At 41.6% G+C, this 18,389-nt stretch overlaps 1 protein-coding gene across 1 annotated transcript in view; it reads right to left on the reverse strand.

Moving 5' to 3' along the window:
- Positions 1–18,389, reverse strand: part of LOC126184689 (galanin receptor 2a-like) — a 442,192-nt gene that overhangs the window by 185,030 nt on the left and 238,773 nt on the right. The window lies entirely within an intron of this gene.

The raw sequence follows: 18,389 nt of genomic DNA on the forward strand, positions 1-18,389 counted from the left end.
TCTACAAATACACGACGTATTGGACACATCCTTGGGGTCAGACATCGCTTTGTGTTGAATGTGTTACATGACCAGCAGCTTCATTCTTTCCATCTTCAACGTGTGCCAGCACTAGCACCTGCAGTCTGGATCCGCACGACGGCTACGGTCGCAGGTTCGAATCCTGCCTCGGGCATGGATGTGTGTGATGTCCTTAGGTTAGTTAGGTTTAAGTAGTTCTAAGTTCTAGGCGACTGATGACCTCAGAAGTTAAGTCCCATAGTGCTCAGAGCCATTTTTTTGAACTAGCACCTGAAGATTTTCCCCCAGCGCGTGCAGTTCGCACAATGGTTTTTACAACAGACTGCCCTGCACCTCTTATTTCTGGCCGAGGTAATGTACATCGAGAAGTTTGTTAATGTGTGGGCCGGAATTCTCGGTAATACGTTGATTGGACCATGCGTTCCTTCATTCCGCGTCAACAGACGGACATATCGCATCTTCGGCGGACATGGTTTGCTATAACTGCGGAGGATGTACCTCTGAATGTTAGACAAAGGATGTACTTCCAGCACTATGGGATGCCAGTCAAATTCAGCATTGCTGAGAGGAATCATCTGAGAGCCACCTTCGGGAATTGATGGGTTCGCTGATGTGGTCAGACCACGCGGGTCATCTGACCTCTCGGTCTTGATTTCTTCCTCTGGGGTCATATGAAGCAGCTGCTGTATGAAGCAGTTGTGGAAACAGAAGAAGGCCTCGTTGCTTGAATTGCTGCTGCTGCTGGTACTACTGAGAACATGCGAGCAATCTTCGAACAGACACGACAGCCAATGGTCTGACGATGTAGTGCATGCATATAGACCAATGGTCGCGCATTCGAGCAGTTACTGCGAATGCCACTGTTGTAATTAGCATACTAAACTACCTTACATGTAAATCGTAGCTAACATCAGACCATATCTACCATAACTAAATATATTTGTTTTGAGGTTCTCTATCTCCTATGTTAATCTGAACAAATAGTTTTTTAACACGTTGTAGATCTATAATTCCTGTTCAATTATTATTACCTTTTTGGAGAATGGAAATCTCCTCTGTACTAATGGACATTACATCCCAACACATAGACCTCATCAGACTAAACTGGATAAGTTCATAAGTTCACCCATGAGATTCAGAGGACGTTAAATAATCGCGCAGTGGTTGATGCTGCATTCCTGGGTTTCCTGAAGCTAATCGATACAGGTCTACAGTGTCGCTTAGTGAACGAAATAGGAGCTAAAGAAATAATGGACCAGCTTTGTGACTGGATTTTGGACTAGAATTCAACACGCAATTCTTAACTGGGTGAAATGCTTTTCTAAGTAACCAACATTTTTAGTTACCAATTTCTGAAAACCTGAATGGAGATGTCCCGCTTCTCCCTAAAGAGAGTTCAGTGCTTCAACCGCTGAGCCATGTCGGTCGGAAACTCGCAGAGGAGGAACAGAGATTACTTTCTCAACAAGAGGAAATCCAGCCATATTGGGGTATTAATGTCCTGAAAACTGCCAGGTGGATGTTAAGCTCGCGCATATCCTTGGCTAGAATGGAACCATGGCCTAGGAATTTGTCTTATTACATATGAGCCTAACACTGATCGTGTCAGGTGCTGCATATACATACATACTTTTTAAGTCGCTGTACAGTGCATGGCGGAGGGTACATCGTACTAGTGTTAGCGATTTTCATTCTTGTTGCATTCACGTGTTGACAGAGGGAAAGGTGACTGTCTACATACCTCTGTCAAGCCCTAATCTCTCTAAACTTAATCTTATGACTTCAAAGCGAGATATACGTTGGCGGCAGCATAATGATTGCCCATTATTCTTCGAATACAGGTTTTCTAAATTTACCCGAGAGGGTTTCGCAAGAACTACGTCGTTTTTCTTCCAAGGATTCCCATTTAAGTTACCTGGGTATTTCTGCTACAATTTCGTATGATCTATACCCACCTGTTACGACCCTAGCAACACTTTTCTGAATTCGTTCGTCATTTTCTGTCATGACTCCTTCATAAGGAGGACTTAAGTCCTTTATAAGGACTGCGAACACTGGAACATTGCCCTAGGATTGGGCACATAGTGTCTCGAATGCGATTTAATTTGCAGATGCATTGCATTTCCCGCACAATTTGACCAACAAATCTGATCTTCTATTCGTCTTCCCTAATACTGATTTCATTGAGTAGTCGCATTTCACGATGTAACATGTTCAATATGTTCACCACTAATTTTATAATCAGATACTACCAGTAGGAATTCAACAGGGGTAGGAGAAAACGCATGACGTCACCATGCCTCGTCCTTCTCTTCCTCCACCCTCCTCTCCTTAGCCACGCCCATTTCTTAGGAATAGGCCAGTCAGATAGTTTCTAAGCCTACACACACATATTTAGATCTCCCAATCACAGCTCAATAATTGTCCAATAAAATTTTCAACTCCTTCCTGAGATATGCTCCTTTCTTGGAAATAGGCCAGTCAGGAGTTTCTAAGACAATACATGCATATTTGGCTCTCCCATTCGCAGCCCAATATTTTACCCGCCATTAGAACGAAACAGCCAATCATTTAGTACCACAGAGCCACCGTCTTCTCAGTATGTGCAGAACCTACACAGGTTTGTTACCAGTATACATACACACACACACACACACACACACACACACACACACACACAATCATGCACATACACGCGCGCACGGCCGAAGACGAAACACAGTTTTAACTTGCAGCACGTTCGCACATCGGAACATTCGCGGACGGATAACGAAGTTAGGCCGGCCGACGTGGGACACAGTCTCCGCTGAGACTTCTTCCTGAAGACACGTGTCCTATTGCGAAAGTTCAGTCAGAACCCTACGGGACCGCTGCCCGCGGGAAACTAAAAGAGCAGGCCGTTAAAGATGGAAGGAGTTTCGCCTCTTCCTTCGGTTTCCTTCCGCAACTTCTCTAAGTGATTGAATTAACCCGCCATGTCGACATTACTACGCATTAGACGTGGGCGAGATTAAGTGCAGCGGCCACAATCGTCTGAAGGCAGCTGAATGTTCCAAATGTATCCTCCTCTATTGCCTAAAAACTCAATAAATTTTACAAATAATTATTTTCCCGGAATCAGTCCCATTACAATACTTTCCTGAGTGAAATTATTCTGTTGATAGGGTGGTATCCATATCTGCTGCTTCGTGCCAGCGTCTCCACACGTCATCGTTGGAGTATGGTCCGAAGATAATTCACATCACATCGAAACCGGCCACAACTTATATAAAGTGTTGTTATGCGATTAGGACTGTTCTATATCATATTTTACCACAGTTCTTTGTGAATGCTGCTATGCACAGTATGTTTACAAAGATTAGGCTATCAATGGTAAGTATAGATCATAAGAAAGACACCGAGACATTTATCTCTATGTATTATGGAATGTTCCATTGTCTTAATACATGTAAAACCAATATTACAATCACATTTTCAAAGTACAGATCACAATTTCAATTTCATTATACATCTGCAACATGTTTATTACAGTTTCAGTTTCGTACTACATCAACAACCTATAGGTTACAATTACAGTACTTCACATTTACAACCAGTAGGGTACTGGTAAGTCAGCTGTCACACACACAATTGCCTTATCGAAAATGATGACACATTAACAGTACTCACTCTATTGTCTAGCAGGAAATACAAAGCATATTTTGCTGAAAGCGCTAATTTATATTGCTTTATAGTCAAAATTGAATTCACTTTGTACAGTTGATTTATAAACACTATTTAATACATGTTCCAGTAATCATCAATGCTTAGCTAATTTGCTTACGAGCGTTTCACAACTTTCGCTCTACGCGTTACACGTTGTGCCTCAGCCGGCCGGAGTGGCCGAGCGGTTCTAGGCGTTACAGTCTGGAACCGCGCGACCGCTACGATCGCAGGTCCGAATCACTTCTCGGGTATGGATGTGCGTGATGTCCTTAGGTTAGTTAGGTTTAAGTAGTTCTAAGTTCTAGGGGACTGATGACCTCAGCAGTTAAGTCCCATAGTGCTCAGAGCCATTTGAACCATTTTTGAACGTTGTGCCTCAGTCTTGAGTGCGTACATTTTTGCTCACAGTCCTATGAATACTGTAATAATCTCCCTCATAATTCATCTTTCATTCAACTCGCTTTCCTTTTATTGACACATGGGTTGTTAATGATGTTATACTCTCGGTAAGCCGAAGAGTCGAGGCACGTATTCACAGGACATTTAATAACATCATAAATATTTGAGGCAGTTACGTGATGTACACTCCTGGAAATTGAAATAAGAACACCGTGAATTCATTGTCCCAGGAAGGGGAAACTTTATTGACACATTCCTGGGGTCAGATACATCACATGATCACACTGACAGAACCACAGGCACATAGACACAGGCAACAGAGCATGCACAATGTCGGCACTAGTACAGTGTATATCCACCTTTCGCAGCAATGCAGGCTGCTATTCTCCCATGGAGACGATCGTAGAGATGCTGGATGTAGTCCTGTGGAACGGCTTGCCATGCCATTTCCACCTGGCGCCTCAGTTGGACCAGCGTTCGTGCTGGACGTGCAGACCGCGTGAGACGACGCTTCATCCAGTCCCAAACATGCTCAATGGGGGACAGATCCGGAGATCTTGCTGGCCAGGGTAGTTGACTTACACCTTCTAGAGCACGTTGGGTGGCACGGGATACATGCGGACGTGCATTGTCCTGTTGGAACAGCAAGTTCCCTTGCCGGTCTAGGAATGGTAGAACGATGGGTTCGATGACGGTTTGGATGTACCGTGCACTATTCAGTGTCCCCTCGACGATCACCAGTGGTGTACGGCCAGTGTAGGAGATCGCTCCCCACACCATGATGCCGGGTGTTGGCCCTGTGTGCCTCGGTCGTATGCAGTCCTGATTGTGGCGCTCATCTGCACGGCGCCAAACACGCATACGACCATCATTGACACCAAGGCAGAAGCGACTCTCATCGCTGAAGACGACACGTCTCCATTCGTCCCTCCATTCACGCCTGTCGCGACACCACTGGAGGCGGGCTGCACGATGTTGGGGCGTGAGCGGAAGACGGCCTAACGGTGTGCGGGACCGTAGCCCAGCTTCATGGAGACGGTTGCGAATGGTCCTCGCCGATACCCCAGGAGCAACAGTGTCCCTAATTTGCTGGGAAGTGGCGGTGCGGTCCCCTACGGCACTGCGTAGGATCCTACGGTCTTGGCGTGCATCCGTGCGTCGCTGCGGTCCGGTCCCAGGTCGACGGGCACGTGCACCTTCCGCCGACCACTGGCGACAACATCGATGTACTGTGGAGACCTCACGCCCCACGTGTTGAGCAATTCGGCGGTACGTCCACCCGGCCTCCCGCATGCCCACTATACGCCCTCGCTCAAAGTCCGTCAACTGCACATACGGTTCACGTCCACGCTGTCGCGGCATGCTACCAGTGTTGAAAGACTGCGATGGAGCTCCGTATGCCACGGCAAACTGGCAGACACTGACGGCGGCGGTGCACAAATGCTGCGCAGCTAGCGCCATTCGACGGCCAACACCGCGGTTCCTGGTGTGTCCGCTGTGCCGTGCGTGTGATCATTGCTTGTACAGCCCTCTCGCAGTGTCCGGAGCAAGTATGGTGGGTCTGACACACCGGTGTCAATGTGTTCTTTTTTCCATTTCCAGGAGTGTATTAAGCTATCCATGTCTGTGTAAGACATTGTATCATTTCTTTCCTCAGATGACTTCAAAATATAAGCATAATGGAAATCTGCAAGCAGAGTCTTAGAAATATCTAAAATAGTCATTCTTATAGCTATAGGTTTATCAAAAATGTTAAATTTACTCGATACAACAGCAATCAAATTTTCCTTAAATATTGCACTGCGCTTCAAATTCGATATTGAAATCAGAGCAGCAGCCCCACATCTCTATTACCAGTTTATGACTGCTTTGCATCACTCATTTTTCGCACATTCTGCATAGTTTTGTCAAAAATATTGGTATTAATTAGTTTAAAAAATACTTTTCGAATTTTTTTTTTGCATTCATACGTTTCTCAGCGTTACTGTCGATATGTGGTTTCTTCCATGTATCTTCACTGAATAACAATACCAGGTGTATTTTTCTTAGAATAAAATTATTGTTCAGACACTACTTTCAATCTTTGTGATGAATCACAAATAATGTGGAAATCAGCTTCTTTCGGCTCCTGGCTTGTTGATGCTTGGTGGTTGTACCGTTTTCTCTGAACGTGATGGCAGGTCAGCAAGAAGTTCATGGATATTTTCTGCATACTGAAGATCTACTTGTAAAATGTAATCTATGTCTGAATCGCCTGTTAAGCTCATTACATCAAATCCGTCCACAGACAGCCATGCAAACAGCCATTGCATCATTACCCAGCTGTAGAGGCTATTGACATCAAGGTATATATTATAAGATTCATCGTTATTTTCATTATAATCAACCATGAACCAGTTATTGGCAGTTGCATGTGGACGTGAACAGTGAACAGTACCACCTGTGACGCTACGCTCGACAAATTGTAATTGTTCTCTGTCCATAATAAGTTGCAATTGTACATTAGTTGTTTTCAGGAAAGGATCATATGCTCAGCCAGGTGAAGTCACATAATGGGCTGGATCCAGTATGCGTATTTTAAGACAGAATCTGCAGATATTTTCAATCACATCAGCCAAAAGCAAGACATCGGTTTTCAAATATAAGTTGATGTAAACTCCTAATGCCTCGCATTCTAATAAAGTCCACACTTTGCACGCTATGTGGTATTCCAATTCATTAATTGTCGTATTAGCAGTCACCAAGCTTTTGAACGCTTCAGTTCGCGGCAGTTGTTTATCCAACAAAATAGGTTCGTCTGTTACATATCCGTTTGGAAACATGTGTTTCTTGTTGATCTAATGAAACTGTCACTGTTCTGGAAATACTGTCTTGTTATTTTGAGTTCATCAGCTTCAAATATGAGACACATTTTCCTGGAGAATACGCTAGAAACTTGAACGAAACTATAAACTGAAATTTTGCGTCACAATTATGTCACACTGTGATAGATTTAGTGAATGTTTTATACGTTTCCATGTTTGTTGCAACCATATAAACATGGTCTGGATTTATTTTCATCGCTTTGTTGATGTCAGTTTCTTCCACTTGTTCGCATAGGTCCATAATTATAAAATGAGCATTGATATTTATCAGATTATGAAACACAAGACGCACCAGAAAACTAGGTATATGATTTTAATTATAGCTATCATGTACAGCTCCTCGAAATATGATTATAAAATGACAATGATCTCTGTTTTTCACATCAGTTTGTTTGAACTGTTCTTTATAAATTTGGCAAATTTCTCCTGTTCGAAACGTTTCTTCCTGTTTGACGATAATAACCATCTGCTTATTTCGCAACAAGTAATTTGGTATGCATTCTGCAATCCAAAACAGCTGTTTGCTAAGCCATTCCATAGTCAGCACCTTGGTTCAGCTGAAACTAAGAATGTCCATCACTAATTACAGTGCACGTAGAAAGTAACACTATATGGCTTGTGCACATCAATATCGACAGTAACACTCGGCTGCAGCAAGCATTCAATATCTGTGTGATAACTTTAATTCCTTGCCATACTAGTCAAATTTCATGTATTGATTCTCTCTTCTGTGCATGATAGTGTTGATTACTTTGGATTTTGCTCAGTTCACTGAATGCGCAGCTAACTTCTCTCTAGACTGAAAATAGAGCAAACATCACTCACATTGTTCAATATAATGAGTACAAGGAGTAATCCTACTATTTGTTAACTTCAAAAGTCTTTTTATTTAGCATAAATGGTAAGTTTTCGACCGGCAGCAGTACCAGATTCACGTGTCTCACACATTTATTTATGTTTCGAGGCTTGTGATGGAACCACTTTAAAATCATGTCCTCCATACTCTTCTGCCCCTACTATAACCACGCACTAATGCTTGGAGTACTGAATACCATACATATTATTAACATACAGTTTTTGTTCTCTTTCTCAAATAATTCCACATTTTTAAGTTCAGTAGGAAATGAAACGTTTGCAAAGTTTCATTCACCTGAATGTAGATGGTAACTAGATTCACAACTCACATGCTAATTTTCTAAGTACAAATCATCTCTAGTTGACCATTGATGTAATAATGATCAATCTTTGAATCAACGTTTATCTCTTCATATTCGTTTGCAATCACTTTTGGTAATTTTCTGTGCAGTCTCGCATAAAATTCTTTATTTATATTCATGTTAACGCAAAATTTCATAATGTCTGTTAATGACAAACCAGAACCATAAACCTGGAAAGTTTCCAGTCTTTTCATAATCAGTCTGCAACATTCGCTCATTACCGTTCACTGATGTCATCAGATAGCAACAGAAGTGGATTATTGGTGTTCATTTACATTTGCCTAATCTCACATGACTTCCTAAGTAGGAATTTTCAGACAAGTGACACATTTATCTTGAGTGACCGATTGAGCTCGTGCACACTGTTGGTGAAATCTGGACGACAAACGGCAAGAAAGAGTTTGAGGTCCTTAAACCCACTGTGATCGGCTGTTACGCTGGTACATACTCGACTTTCAAAACTGGAATCCACACAAATCCACCAAGATTATCATCACTGATTTTAATACCCTTTGCAGATGATTCACCCATTATTTATAATTATACTAGCAGAAAAACCCGGCATTGCCCATGTGTTTATTTATAGCTGTGTGTCCACACTCTTTTCACGCAGTGTCTGGCCTTGTGCTTAATGTTTATGACCTCATATCTCCTGAACTCTCTGTCGTGCAATAATATAATATTGTCGATACATTCAGCGTTATAGGTGGATACTGTCTGCCAAATTTATTGCGAATATAGTAAGTAGCAAAGAGGTAATAAATGTTACGTCGTGCATGATGGGGTAGTTTTTCAAGTATCTCATTGTCTTGACGTTATATCTCCTGAACCATGTGTCGTACAATGATATACTTTTGCACTTACATTCAGCGGTATATGCGTTTACGGTCTGTAAAATGTGTAGCGAACTCAATTAGTACTAAAGAAGTAATAAATTATAACGTCATTCATCATGCGGTACTTTTACTGCAGGAACAGCGAAAAAGTAGTAAGCCACAAACACTTTTCATTTTGTCATTTTTCAGGGGTTGTCAGAGAGAAGATATTTCATAAAAGTATGAAATTATGTTGCAAGTCGCTAAGTGCTTTCATTCAAAAATACTGGATGAATAAAGTTTTGGGATTCACCCGTTGGAGGTTACACTTCTTTTTTACCTCCACCTCCATACCTTTGATAGGTAGGAGTTCTTACCCCAACAGCGATTGTCGCCTAACAGTAAGGTATTGTGTACCAAGTTTGGTTGAGATCGATTCAGAGGATTAGGAGAAGATGTGGAAAACACACATGCACACACACACCACACACACACACACACACACACACACTCAAACACACACACACACACACACACACACACTCACGCATATTATACGTATGTACATCCGCTTTTATAATATGCGTGGATACTACTACTTAGGTTACTGAACTACCTGCAGAAGCATCTCTTCTTGACCAAAAGCCTGAAAATGAAAAAAAAAATGGTTCAAATGGCTCTGAGCACTATGGGACTTAACTTATGAGGTCATCAGACCCCTAGCACTTAGAACTACTTAAACCTAACCAACCTAAGGTCATCACACACATCCATGCCCGTGGCAGGATTCGAACCTGCGACCGTAGTGGTCGTGCGGTTCCAGACTGTAGGGCCTAGAACCGCTCGGCCACCCCGACCGGCCTGAAAATGGAGTTTCCACAATATTCCAGAATTTCGTGGTTATGTTTTGTATCTGCAAGAAGAAGCGCATGATTATCTTAATGTATATGAACACTCTAGCACAAAAAATAACACTATTGGATGCAACATTCCTTGTACTGTCATTATGAAGCTGAAGAGAGTTCTGCAAGCGTGTACTAAAAATTTCTTGATGACATACACATAAAGGACAGAGATAAGATCAACCACTTGCTAATACTTGCCGCCTCCCTCTTAATACCTGTTTTTCCACTTAGTCAGTAAGTTGAGACATGTTGGAATCTGCTCGTGCACATTCGATAAATCGCTACCACACGCTACATATTTTGCCAAGTCGACTTAAATGCGTGTGCGAAGTATTCAACTTGTCAGTTCCCAAGTCGAAACTTGCTGATGTCTGCACATGCGCATTCGAGAAATCATTGACACGTTCTCAAAGTGTGTCATATTTTTCTGAGTCGATTTAAAACAATGTAAGAAGCATTCACCACATTACCTGTGAGTCGCGTGACTTTATGCAACAGACGGAAATTCGTAACGAAATTACGATTCTGTTGATATTTCCATAATTTTTAGATTTTATCGAAATGATCTGTATTGGTAACAAGTGACTTTTTTAAAATTGAATTGACTGACTTTATATTTTCTGGACTTTGTGAAAGTGCAGATCTAACTTTATGTTGAGAAGGCGAGCTGGCTTTACAAGTGAACGAGTTATGCAATAACCCCCCCCCCCCCACCCCTCCACCAACCAGTATCTTCTCTGTATGCTATTACAGGAGAGTCAGAGTCAAACAAACAACAGAAAAGCCATTTTCAGATATTAAAAGCGATGCAAGAACTACATTTAACGCTCGGTCGTTTACTAAAATGATTAACATAAAGTTCTGCACGGAAATTCCGCTAGAATATGAGGAAGAGTTGGCAACATACACTCAAGAGTATGTGAAATGTCTTTGACATAATGAAAAAGGCAGCACCATGTTGATCTAAGTGTTTATAAAGTAATCATTTCGTATTTGGTGATTCTCGTAGCTACACTTGCCTATTACGAAAATATACAGTTTAAATGATAAACCACACTAAAGATCACGCAAAAACACATCATTCATAGTATGCTTTTGATTATGAAAAGGATATGCAATCTACAAATCTTTTAGAGACCCGTGCCACCATAGTTCCGATAGTTAAATATCGGAGCCTTCCTCAATATGACAACCACGGGCCTCGCCTTTTCAAACATAAAGCTACATCTGCACTTTCACAAAGGGCAGAAAATATAAAGTCAGTCAACTCAATTATATTGCTCTAGTGTAGAACATGACGCATTATCTTCTTCGTCTCTTAAAATGCTGCTTGGTCAGGTGACTAAAAGTCCTTTTTGGACCATCAGGCCGACCGCGGTGGTCAAGCGGTTCTAGGTGCTCAGTCCGGAACCGCGCGACTGCTATGGTCGCAGGTACGAATCCTGCCTCGGGCATGGATGTGTGTGATGTCCTTAGGTCAGTTAGGTTTAAGTAGTTCTAAGTTCTAGGGGACTGATGACCACATATGTTTAGTTCCATAGTGCTTCGAGCCATTTGAACCATTTTTTTGGACCATCAGCGGAACGTAAGATCAAGTAGGTCTAAGATAGAAAACAGTAAAAAGCTGTATTAGTCAGTCGAATTTACTGCAGGAACGGTTGAAAAACACGATTGAAACACTAATCCCTTGCTTACTTTATACCCGCAACGCAGTCGCGCTACGTTGCATATAAGCTACAGTAATGCCCTCAAACGGAAACTTTTTGATCGCCCCTTGCAGAAAATCAGAAGGACCCAAAAAGTAGTTAGAAAACAAAATAAAGAAGAGCTACTCGATCTGAGAACAAAAAAAATTAAAAATAAGAAAAACAGCCCTGGAAAATGGAAAATGTAGAATGAAGCACAGAGAGATACGTGACAGATGACGACATGGTAATGACCTGTCTCATATCAAGGACATCTGGGAGGCTTTGACACCCGTTTAGTCAAATCATGAGTAAAATTAACAGAAGATACGGGACTTTAAATAAGATATCAACTGCAAGATTACACAATCGCCACAACGAACACAAAGAGAATAAAATGCGACCTGAAAATACAGGTATACAGTATGTGCCTTAATTGTCGCTAACAAAATGTGCTTTATTCTTATACACGATGTGATTCTTAACACCAACAGACAATATCAACCTGGCATAGCAAAAATTGCTCTGAGCACTATGGGACTTAACTGCTGAGGTCATCAGTCCCCTAGAACTTAGAACTACTTAAACCTAACTAACCTAAGGACATCACAAACATCCATGCTCGAGGCAGGATTCGAACGGCACATCAATATTAATGAAGTGATTTCCTATGAAACGAAGGCGATGCTACAAAACGGAAGAGGCTTCGCAATCCTGATACACAGCCTTCTAATAGTCAAAATCTACTCGCTTTCAGGTACAAATTACAATTTTTTAGAGAGAAAATATGAAGTCTGATAGTAAAAACGTGTCAATATAGAATTTTTGGCGGAGATTTATTCACCTTCTTAGTAAAGATGATCAGTTCCCAAATTTAAATTTTAGAGAGCAGTTCAAAATCTAAATTGACGTGTGTGACGCACCGATTTTCGAACTGGAATGCAGCGAACAGACTACATCGATTTTATGTACACAGAGCCTTTTTATCACACATATACGATGCAGAAATATGGCCCAGAATTTTTAGTGCCACTCTGTCTACCGTGTTCGGGGGAAATTTGTTGCTCAGAAAACGTACCGAGTAAGAGGGATATGGCAAACGTGTCACCTTACTGTGTACCGGTGGACCCGCTGCTTACGAAACCATACGAGATATCAAAATCGAATAATTTGGTGGGTAGAGGACGCGAAACTCCAATTGAAGATAACGTTAATGCAATACGAAAAGGAGGACGAGATCGTATATAAAGGAAAAACTGAATATTATAGTGTAGAAAGTGAGAGGAAGACAACGGACGACACAGAAAATTGGAAGAACAGCCCTACGTCATCTCATAACAGAAGGAAGAGAGAAACGAAAGCTAATTACGCACTTAAGAGACGAACATTGACACACTAGTGGACATAAAGGGGCATTTGAGAAACAATTTTGCAGATCTACACGCGAAGTGTTCGCCTCAGTAGCTGAGTGGTTAGCGTAGATGGCTGCCATGCTGAGGACCCGGATTTGATTCCTGGTAAGGTGAAGAAGTTTTTCTTGGTGCGAGAACTGATACGGAGTGCAATCAGCCTCGTGATGCCAATTGAGGAGCTACTTGACTGAGACGTAGCGGCTTCGCGGTCTGGTAAGTCGGCTAAACGGCCGGTGGAGCGGTGTGCTGACCACATACCCTTCGATCCCGCATCAACCTGATACCGAATGGCAGAAGGTGAAACAGCGGCCGGCCGACATCATTTGGGCCTTCAGGGCCTGGACGAGGAGCTCGTTATACGTGAAGTCGCAGGCAACCTCTGATAGGGAAGTTACATTTTTGACCTCAATAAGTAGCAAGTTCAATCAGAAAGTAACGACAACTTTTGGAAAGTATACCTAACGGATAGATTTTGTACTCAGTGAAACAGTCACCGAGAAATAAGTCGAAAGGTATCGACGGTCTCCCTTTCGAATGTTGTCTCTATTTTCCGAACTTTCTTGGTGAGGACCTCACAAATTTGTTTGACAAGTCTATAACTGCCCTGCAGACGTTATAGTTTTGATACCAGAGGTAAGGGAGCGAGAACCTTGCAAAACTATAGGCCTGTAATTTTACTAAATGTAAATTTCGAAATTATGTCAATTTTACTGAATGCGAATTTCGAAATTCTGTCTAGACTAGACTTTTCGAAAACGTTATAAGACCATACCAGACCAGCTTCTTAAGTAGGAAGGTGGTATCTATTATTCTAGCTCAATACAGAGGAATTATTCACCTAACGTGGTCCAGCCATACTTAATTGCCCCTTGCGTACACTTTCTTCGACAAGGCTTATGATACAATTCCAAATAAAAATGGAGCATAAAATGGGTTTTAAAGAACACTTTATAAAAACAGCTGCCAAAACAAGTGGCAGACCACATTAAAAAATAAAAAATAATGGACAAATGTCAGATTTGATGAAAATAAAACGTTCAGTCAGACTACGAAGCCCACAATCGATCACTTTTTATGCAATAAGTGTAGAACCGCTCTAACATGATTGGCAAAAATCGCTTCACGATCCTTTATAAGTTCAGTTACATTTACTTCGTAAATGGTTGAATGGCTTTCACGTAAGCAAACGGATTGAACGACATCTCGTGTTTACTGTGGTGCGGTTCCCAGAGCCGGCTCGCTGTATTCTGAAGTTGCTGTTTCTGTGAATTAATCCCTTAAGCGCGGATGCAAGGGTACCTCAGCCTTCAAGTTCCCACTTGCGTTCCCATGAAATGTGAGGAATTCAGCAGCATCTCAATAGTATTTCTTCTCGTCAAATCCTATGTACTGCCTCTCCATCTAGACACTATCTTTGCTACATCAACCAATAGTACAAGGGGTGGACTGAAATATGGAAACACCGATAACATGACACTTTACCGTGCCTAACACGGAGTAAGAAAACCGTTGGCTATCAAAACAGATACCAGTCGTCTCGGTATGAATAAATACAGGTCCTGTGTCGTTTTCAAATGGTTCAAATGGCTCTGAGCACTATGGGACTTAACATCTGAGATCATCAGTGCCCTCGAACTTAGAACTACTTAAACCTAACTAACCTAAGGACATCACACACATCTATGCCCGAGGCAGGATTCGAACTTACGACCGTAGCGGTAGCGCGGTTCCAGACTGAAACGCCTAGAACGGCTCGGCTACAGAGGCCGGCGTGTCGTTTTCAAGAGAATCTTATATCTTTCTTCTTGCAAAATAGCGACAAGTTCAGGAAATGACGATGAAAAAGGTGGGTAGCGACCACGCACCACCCTTCTCTCCAAACTAGACCACAAAGTCTCGATAATATTGAGATCTGGTCACTGTGGTAGCCAGAGGAGGTGCGGCAGTGCTCACAAAACCAGTCGTGGACGATGCCAGCTGTCTGCAATTAGGCCCTCTTGTCATGGGACACAGCATGCCCATGGGGAGAAAACGTTGTACCATCGGATGGACCTCAGCAGCAAAAAGATCATGTATACCTTGGCAGTAATGCGACCTTGCCGAGTAACCTTGGGGACCATGGAATACCGCGATATGACTTAGTCTACTATTGGGATGTAAACTCGGCCAGGAGTTGGAAACAGTATGAAACAAGAAACCAAATGATATTCTTCCATTGCTCCAAAATCCAGGTTTTATGGGTTCAGGACCACGTTTTCCTGGTAGGTGCATTTGCATAACTTATGACTGGTTTCGGAACTCCAGCTCATTCTGAAATTCACATAGTATTGAGCCCCGTTCGTGTTGTTTTGGTGCTGACGGGATTCATGAGTGAGACATTCAATTCTGCAGTGACTTTTGCAGCTGTCGTCGCTTTAGTTTTCGTCACAATCCTCTTCAATGACCTCTCACGATCACTCAACATACTTTTGTTCGCGTTATGACTTAGCGAACGATGTTTTCTGTATTCCCAGCATGTGGTATACATATCGGATACAGTGCCTCTTGAAACACTAAAAATTTGTTTACGGAAGCACCCTCAAAAAGATTACGAACAATTTGCTCATGGCCGATGGCTGTGTGCACATAGCTCCGAGCATAGTGCACTCATAACGACGCAGAACACTTTTCTGACTACGAATAACGCTTGCAACTCATTAAGGTGGCAGACCAGATGCCATTCGTGGTCAAATACAACAGAGCAACCTGCAGGTTTGCCTAGCATCTGCATTTATGTTCAAACATGCATTTCTCGTGGTCTCTCCATATTTTTGTCCAGCTTCTGTATATGACTGCTCAAACTCGGTACCAACATAGTAAACTGTTTTTGAGTATTTATATGCCACGTCATAGAAATTTCTGCAGCGTTCTCCTCTGTTTTCATGGTCTGAGTAAAGTAGTCCCCACCTGATGTTATTAAGCAAGAATACACTACTACGAACTTCTCTTCCTAAGTTTAATGATGGAAATTGAGGTTCAGATATGTCCTTTACGTAAAGTGTAAACGTCTTGATGTTAGGAATTATTATTCTGAGATTACAGATATATTTTACTGATACGAAAAATTACCTCCGATATGGATTTTAATATCTTTCTTTCTGACTCTTAATAAATTGAAATTTTTTAAATTACTTCGTCAAGTTCAAGCCAACATTAATTCCAGCTTCTACTAGTGTGGTTTTAAGTGTAGATAAATTTTCAACAACCAAAAATAAATTAACTGAAAATCGGACTTCGAAAAAAACTTTGAAATGCAGGCTCGTCAGAATGTGTAGCGCAAGAAAAGAAAGAAAACTAATTTTAAGCTCCTCTTGGAATTGAATTAAAGTACTACACGAGCTTCGACCCATATAAAGCATTGGTCGCCTTTACGTCAATGGTAAGGAGAGGAAAAGGTTTCTGTTTCACAGCAAGGACAGATTTTTAAAATCCGACTCTGATAATTATTATTTAACGGTAATTCAACTTACATGAATAGGTAGCAAGCCTCTGTACATGGAATGACATACAGAGCCGCGAGCGCTAGACAAGAGCTAAGCAACAAGATCAAAAAAGCCGGACAATAAAAGGAAGGCAACATGGCGTCTTTCCTTTATATATTAGTTCATGGAATATTTGTATGTCACCGAGAAATCTTAAGTTCCAATACACCACTTGTGATAAATATTCTTTGTTAGGCGCATATCATTGTAATTACTTGTACCGCTAATTAGAGGCGTCATATCAGCCAATTTCTCATTCGTCACATTGGCTACACTCTTCGTGTCGCGCCTCAAAATAGAGTACACAGAACATTAGAATTATCATAATTCGCTTCCTGGCTGTCGTCCTGTGCTCACTATGCAGCTTGAAGATTTAATGTTTGGTAATTATGATATCGACTTCCATTTATGAGCCCTACTGCCTACAATTTCTCTTGTGATTAGGTGACCCTTATATGACAAATGTAATAAGCATTACACTAAGGTGATGGTGTTACCGTTGTGCGCAGAGGCCAAATTATTAATGGAATGTCGCGTAACATGCAACGATGTATATTGTGGTGACGAGTGGGTAGCGCTCTTAGTCGGAGCTAAAACCGTTACTAATGCAGATTAGTTTCAGGGCTCCTTAGAAATTTGCGCAGATGATATTAGCTTGTCATCAACGACAATACGCGTTTAGGAATGAGTAAGGAAATAGAAACGAAATTTTGTGAAGCAGCAGGCACCAGGTATAATTATCAGAAACTGCAAATTCTAGAAGTTGGTAATACAAACAATTTCTTTGATCAACACTAACTTCAAAAGGCTAAAATTAAAGTACAATTAGGGATATTCACTGTGGTCAAGCCACAAGAGATGGCAAAATTTACCTATGGAGCAATAAGAGGAGACTTAACAAACTACAGAAAGTTGAACTCATAAACACATATGCAGCTGGCAACATAAATTGCATGCCTGCAATATTATCACTTTCGACTTTGGCTGCCAGAAGGATGCAAGCAATGTGTTGTCGATTAGTGTGGAGGGGCAACATCTTTAAAACTTCTTTTTTCACAACGACAATGCCAGTGCAAACAGTGGCACCCAGTGCAATGCATGGCTATGTTAGTTAACAATACATACAGCTCCATACAAGAGAAATATACTAGCTCAATAATAAAATGCGTATTTTTTAGATACTAATCATATCACTGTGTCCTTCAATTTAGGAGACATAAATTTAGAACTGCATTATCTACGTGTATAATTTCTGGAACTAAGCTATCTACAGCAAGTAACACAATTTTCAATTACCAAAGAGGTACTTTAAATGATGAATTGCAAACCATTGGAGTAAGACATTTAAAAGAAGTGTAGTCACCGTGTGGTGGACCGGACCAGGTTGTGGAAAAATATAATCAAGCCAATTTTACAGTCTTGCGGTAGAATCACATGGTACGAAATGGGCAACGATACCCTACTCAGCTGCGATTCTGGGTGGCATAGATTCGACAAGTCTTTGGTAGGCTTGTGGAGATATGTTGCACTACATATCTACGTACATGTCACACAATTCCAGTAACGTACGGGCCGGTGATTTGTGGTCTTGGAGATGGCGTCCGATAGCGTCCCAGATCAGGCGAATCTGGTGGCCAAGAAATCAACACCATTTCACTATCATGCTCTATCATGACTTTGTGACACGGGCAGTTATCCTGCTGAAAAGTGCCATTGCCATCGAGGAAAACATCAAATATCAAGGGGTGCAGGTCGTCTAAAATAATATTCACAGCTATCAGCTGTCAGCTTATATTACTACCACAAGACCCATGGAAGCCCAGGTAAATGTTCGCCATAGCATAC

The sequence above is a fragment of the Schistocerca cancellata genome, chromosome 4 (assembly GCF_023864275.1).
Source record: "Schistocerca cancellata isolate TAMUIC-IGC-003103 chromosome 4, iqSchCanc2.1, whole genome shotgun sequence".
In the NCBI taxonomy this organism is placed as follows: domain Eukaryota; kingdom Metazoa; phylum Arthropoda; class Insecta; order Orthoptera; family Acrididae; genus Schistocerca; species Schistocerca cancellata.